Raw genomic sequence first — 6,000 nt, forward strand, 5'->3', positions numbered from 1 at the left:
GGATCAGGTACTCTGTAAACTCCTGTACGATGATACAGGCTAAAGCTCTGCTGGCAGGAAATGTAAACCTACCCCAAGAATAAATGTCTATACAAATTGGCCCTCCAGTATGCAAATGACCCAACACAGTCAACTTCCCACTAAGTGGCAGGTTGATCATTTAAAGAATAGTACTATACTGAGAATTCAATAGTGGTCTCTATTTCTGGCAGTTTGGATATTCAGAGGTGATGGTAACTAGATCAGCCTTACTGAGATTTCATGCCAAGAGACTGCCTAGTCTCCATCTCTACCACCATGGTCACTCCATTCATGTGCCCATCATATTTCTACACTTGCATCCTTAAAGTCTATTCTAAATACAGTAGCCAGATGAGTTCATTTACACGCAAAACCCTGTAATGGTTCCCCACTTCAATCAGTAAAATCCCAAGTCTTTACAATGCCCTTCCTCCTGTTCATTACTTTCCTGACTTTGTTAGCTACACATTTCCCCAAGTTCACTGTGTTCCAGTTGCACTGGACTCCTGACTGTCCCTTGAACTGCCCAGGTCCACTCCCGCCCTGGTCTTTTGTTGTCTCCCTGAAACACTCCTCTGTAGATAGATAAACCCTCTCCTTCACCTCCTCCAGTCTTTGAATTTCACCTTCTCAGTGAAACCTAACCCGACCCCTTTATCCTACTTATTAATATGACAAAATGCCCCACACTTCCCCATCCAGCATTCTCATGCTCCTTACCCTGCTTTCCTTTTTTCCCCTATTAAACTTACTGTCTTCTAACATGCTACTTTATTTATCTGTTGTGTTTCTTGTGTAGTGTCTGTCTCCCCTGCAGACAGGGGAGAAGACAGGGCTCTTGGTCTGCTTTGCCCCCTCACATACTTTAAGCACCAGGAAAAGTGCCTGGAAACAGAAACAGAACTCAATTAATAATGAAAGGAAAAATGAGCTACCCATGAATAAAAGCAAATTAAAATAAGGTGATACTTTTGTATTAAAATTAGCAACTAAGAATCCATAACCTCCCCAAATACCAAAAGTGTGTGGGAAACATGTTTCCATAGTTTGCTAGTGAGTTTACAACCTTTTGGAAAGCTATTTAGCAATATAGCTGGTTCTTAACTTCTCAAATTTCAGTTCTCATACACTCTGCATGAATACCTCCAAAACTACTTTCCTCAGCCTAGCTATCTATGACTTGAAAAGTTGATTTAATGGTGTAGTCATCCAGCCACTGGGGCAAAGGCCTGGCATTCACATGTTTTATGTTTAAACAGTATCATTTACACAACCCCAACATTCCTTTTTCTCATTTGAGCTGATTTTCTCATTAATTTTGCAAGACTAGGAAAACTGTTAGCAATAAATTGTGAAATAGATCTTTTGCTAAAGTCCAATATGTTTAAACAGTTTTGGTACTTTTGTTTTCTCATTTTTCCCAGCTCAACATTCTGTTTCTCATTTGACAGGCTTTTTCATTTCCAGCTAAAGTTGATTTTAATTCATGGGTTTATTTCAAGTATACCTGACTTGTCTTTGGAGCTAAAAATCATAGCTGGCTTTTTGTTGAAATCATGTTTGTTTGTTAATTAGTTTATTATCATTTATCTTCCAGTATTCATTGGGAAGCAGTTATATGCCAGGCCCTACCTAGTTCGGGCTGTCTCTGCCCTCAAGAGATTACTAGGAGAAACAAGCAAGTTGCTGTGTGATGTGCTGGGATTGGGGCAGGCTCCAGGAAGGCAGTGAAGCTTGATTAACTCTGAGTGGGGTGGGAGATGGACACAGGGACTCAGCATCTTTTCAGCTCTCTCTTCCACAGCCAGTTATCTAGTCTATGTATTGGCCAAATGTTCTGAAAATTGTATTAGAATTAGAATGTTATCTTGTCATAAAGGAAACTATGAATAAATTAATACAATTCTATGAGCTTCTCTGAAGAAACTCTATTTAAACCATTTAAAAAACATCTTTTTTAAACTTTAAATGGAAAGTGTGCGTTCCTTTTCCATGGACCCATGTTGATTATTTCTGGTTTTGCAATATATGCCCGCTTGTGTTTTGCAGAGTTGTTACACTATATATTAAGAAGAGCCCCAGGACCCAAAGTGTTTGAAGTTTAGATAGCAATTGTCCCACTGACTCTTTTCTTGTGTATTTATTGTTGTATGAAATTGGTTTTATAGTTTCTAGTTGATATATAAACTAGTTATATATTTAATTATATGTAGACATATATATAATTATATATAATTAATAGAATTGACTACATAAAGATTTCCTGACCTCATCATGTAATAACAATGTAAACAGAATAACAAGCATGCAACCAACTGGAAAATATTTCCAACATGTGACAAATTTAACATCCTTAATATATAAATTACTCACAAATTGGAAAGAAAAACATTGTGATCCAATTAAGCAAAAGCATGAAAGGTTTATACAGAAAATTCGTGGAAAAAATACAATTAGTAGTGCTTATTATGTGCCCAGGTGTTTTTCTAAATGCCTAATAGATTGACTTTTAACCTTCAGGTCAATTATGAGATGACTCTGATCAAGTTACTTAATTTTCCTGTGCTTCAGTTTCCCTCCTCTGTGCACATGTCTAAGAATTTTTCTGTGAGGGGTGCCTGGGTGGCTCGGTCGTTAAACGTCTGCCTTCGGCTCAGGTCCTGATCCCAGGGTCCTGGGATGGAGTCCAGCATCAGGTTCCCTGCTCGGCGGGAAGCCTGCTTCTCCCTCTCCCACTCCCTCTGCTTGTGTTCTCTCTTTCGCTGTCTTTCTCTCTGTCAAATAAATAAATAAAATCTAAAAAAGAAAAAAAAAAGAATTTTTCTGTGAAAAATGCAAAGAAGTAAAGTTGTTGGGTTGTAGAGATTATGTATTTTTAATAGGTCCTACCAAAATTCTGTCCACATTGCCATGTCAATGTATGTTCCCATCAACACTGTTTGAGATGACCACTTTCCTCTGACCCCAGCCAACACTTAATAGGCTCTGTAATTTCCTTTTTTTGCCAATGTGGTGGGCAAATCACTTCTGCCTCTCAAGAATTCAAATCCTGCTGAGCATCTTTTTGTGTGCTTCATGGCCATTTGTGTACCTTTTTTGGAGAAAGGTCTATTCAATTCCTTTGCCCATTTTTGAATTGGGGTGTTTTTTGTTGTTGAATTCTAGGTGTTCTGTATGTATTCTGGTTGTTAATCCTTAGTCAGATATGTGATCTGGAAATATTTTCTCCTATTCTGTGAGTTGCCTTTTAGTTCTGTTAATAGTATCTGTCTTAGGCTATTTGGGCCACGATAACAAAATACTGTAAACTGGGCAGTTTATAAACAAAAGACATTTATTTCCCACAGTTCTGTAGGCTGGAGAGTCCAAGATCAAGGTACTGGAAGATTCGGTGCATGGTTAGAGCCCACTTCCTGGTTTATAGATTGCAGTCTTTTCATTCACTGTGTCCTCACATGGTGGAAGGGATGAGAGCTCTCTCCGGAGTCCCTTTTATAAGGGCAGTAATCTCATTCATGAGGGCTCTGCCCTGATGCCCTAATCACCACCCAGAGGCCTCACCTCCTCATGCCATCACCTTGGGGGTTCGGATTTCAACATGTGAATTTTGACGGGACACAAATATTCAGATCATAGTAGTGTACTTTGATGCACAAAGCTCTTTAATTTTCATGAAGTCCAGTCTGTCTATTTTTCCTTTTGTAGCCTGTGCTTACGGTGTCTTGTCCAAGAAATTGTTGTCAATTCCAATGTCATGAAGTTTTCCCCTATGTTTTCTTCCAAAAGTTTTATAGTTTTAGATCTTATGTTTAGGTCTTTGATCCATTTTGAGTCAAATTTGTATATCGTGTTATGGAGGGGCCAGTTTCCTTCTTTTGCATGTGGATACTAGATGTTCACTTTTATTACATTTGATAATTTTCCATATTGCAAAGTCCCTTGAAGAGTGCTGTGTCTTATAATCCTTTATATCCCTCAGTACCATGCATTTAACAAGAGTTCAATGCACTTTAAAAAAATAAATGCTTTGTAGTTACTGACTATTGAATTGAAAATATTACCCGGCACCTTAATTGTAGGACCAGCTCATAATAGGCACTTAAAAAATGTTTATTGAATTATGGAATTGAATATACTTATTCTAAGGGATTTCATTGTCAAAGAAAAAATATTTTTTTCAATTAAGTGATATTGACAGGATTGGAGAATGAGGATTATTGTAAATGTTGTATTACACAATATAAAAAGAGAATGATATAAATACCCTGAAATAATGTACATAGCCATTTTCAAAGCACATACTCAACTTCTACTTTGAAGATGGTGAATTAAAACGAAGAATTCACTATTTTTTTCTCTCCTCCAAATCTTTTTGAAATAATCCGATTAAAAGAAAAGCCATAAGAACTCTGGAAAACCAAAAAGGGTGATGTAATAGTTACATAAAAATGTTCCCAATGAACAAGGCTTGTTGGCACTACATCCTTGTATAGTCCCCTCCCACATCAAAAGCAGGATTTTAGCCAGTAGATCAGTGAGAGTGATGCTGTGCCATTTGAATCTAAGCCTTTAAAAGTCCTGGCGACTTCCTCTTTTACACTGATGGGGAGAAAAATAGCTTTTTTCCTCTATCCATCTTAGGTTCATTGGTTAGGGCCCTGCAGATTAGACCAACCAAAGGCAGATTAACAAGAGAGAAACAGAAGAATTTAATAACACCTGCATTGCATATATACATAGGAGAACTCAGTGATGATAACTCAAAGGGGTGGTTAGAACTTGGGCTTGTATAGCATCTTAGAAAAGCACAATAAATTCCTAGAGAAGTGACAAGATGAAAAGGGTTATAGGCTTCTTAGGGTGGCATACTATGGGAAGGTAACGTTTGGGGGAAACTAATGGAGTAGGTTTGTTTGTGCAGGTCCATCTCAGTGTTGGCTTTCTGTCTTTTTCATGGCTATAAAACTTCCCTGGGAGAGGGGAGTTATGGCAGTACTCATTTCTCAGAAGTTCCTACTTTTAGTCAGATAAGGGAGGCTCTGGGTAGATTTCTTTCTGCATCTGTCAATTCTCATTTGCCTCCAGCTCAAAATAATCCTTATGCCAAAGTGGCATATTTTGGGGTGGCATATTCTCGTCCCCTACACACTCTTAGAAGCTGGCAATATGTGAAAAGGTCTTTAAGATTTTTTTATAATTTTTGGCATAATAACTTTATTTCTAGGTATTATTCCTAAGGAAATATTCAGAAATATGAACTCCCTTTTACAATTAATATTTACATATCATTGTGAATTACAATTATAAGAATTGGAAGGTGAATGTAGCCCTACTGTTGAATGCTAGAAGAATGTTTAAACAAATTATGTTGTATACATTTGTTAAAATTGCTTAGTCATTGAAAGTCATGATTTTGGAGCATATTTACTGACAATGAAATGCCACTCATTCATTTATTCATTTACTCTGTAAATATGTGTAAATAATGTGTGTCAGGCACTATTATAGGTACTGGGTTTTCACAGTGAACAGAACTCTCTTATGGAACAACTACTCCCCTGGAACAGTCATTCAGGAGATGACAGAAAATAAATACGCAAGTATATTATGTAAGGTGGTGAGAAATGCTAAGAAGAAAAATAAAATCAGAGGAAAGTTACTACTGTTAAAATATGATATAATGATACAATGTTAGGAGATTTTATATAGTGTAATCCCGTTTTGTAAAGAAATAACAACCATTACCACCACAATAAATACATGTACCTAAAGACAGAATAATGACTTAAAAAAATTAGAATATTCATAGTGCTTAGCCTAGAGTAGGAGAATAACTGGTAATTTTTTTAAATGTGCCCACTTTCCAAAATGTCAATAATGAACATTTATTTAGAATCAGAAAGCCACAACACGAATCTTTGAAAAATCCATAGAATTAGGTTTAAAATGAAACTATTAATTTACACATTTATTCTTAAG

This window comes from Zalophus californianus, chromosome 13 (genome assembly GCF_009762305.2).
Source record: "Zalophus californianus isolate mZalCal1 chromosome 13, mZalCal1.pri.v2, whole genome shotgun sequence".
Lineage (NCBI taxonomy): Eukaryota > Metazoa > Chordata > Mammalia > Carnivora > Otariidae > Zalophus > Zalophus californianus.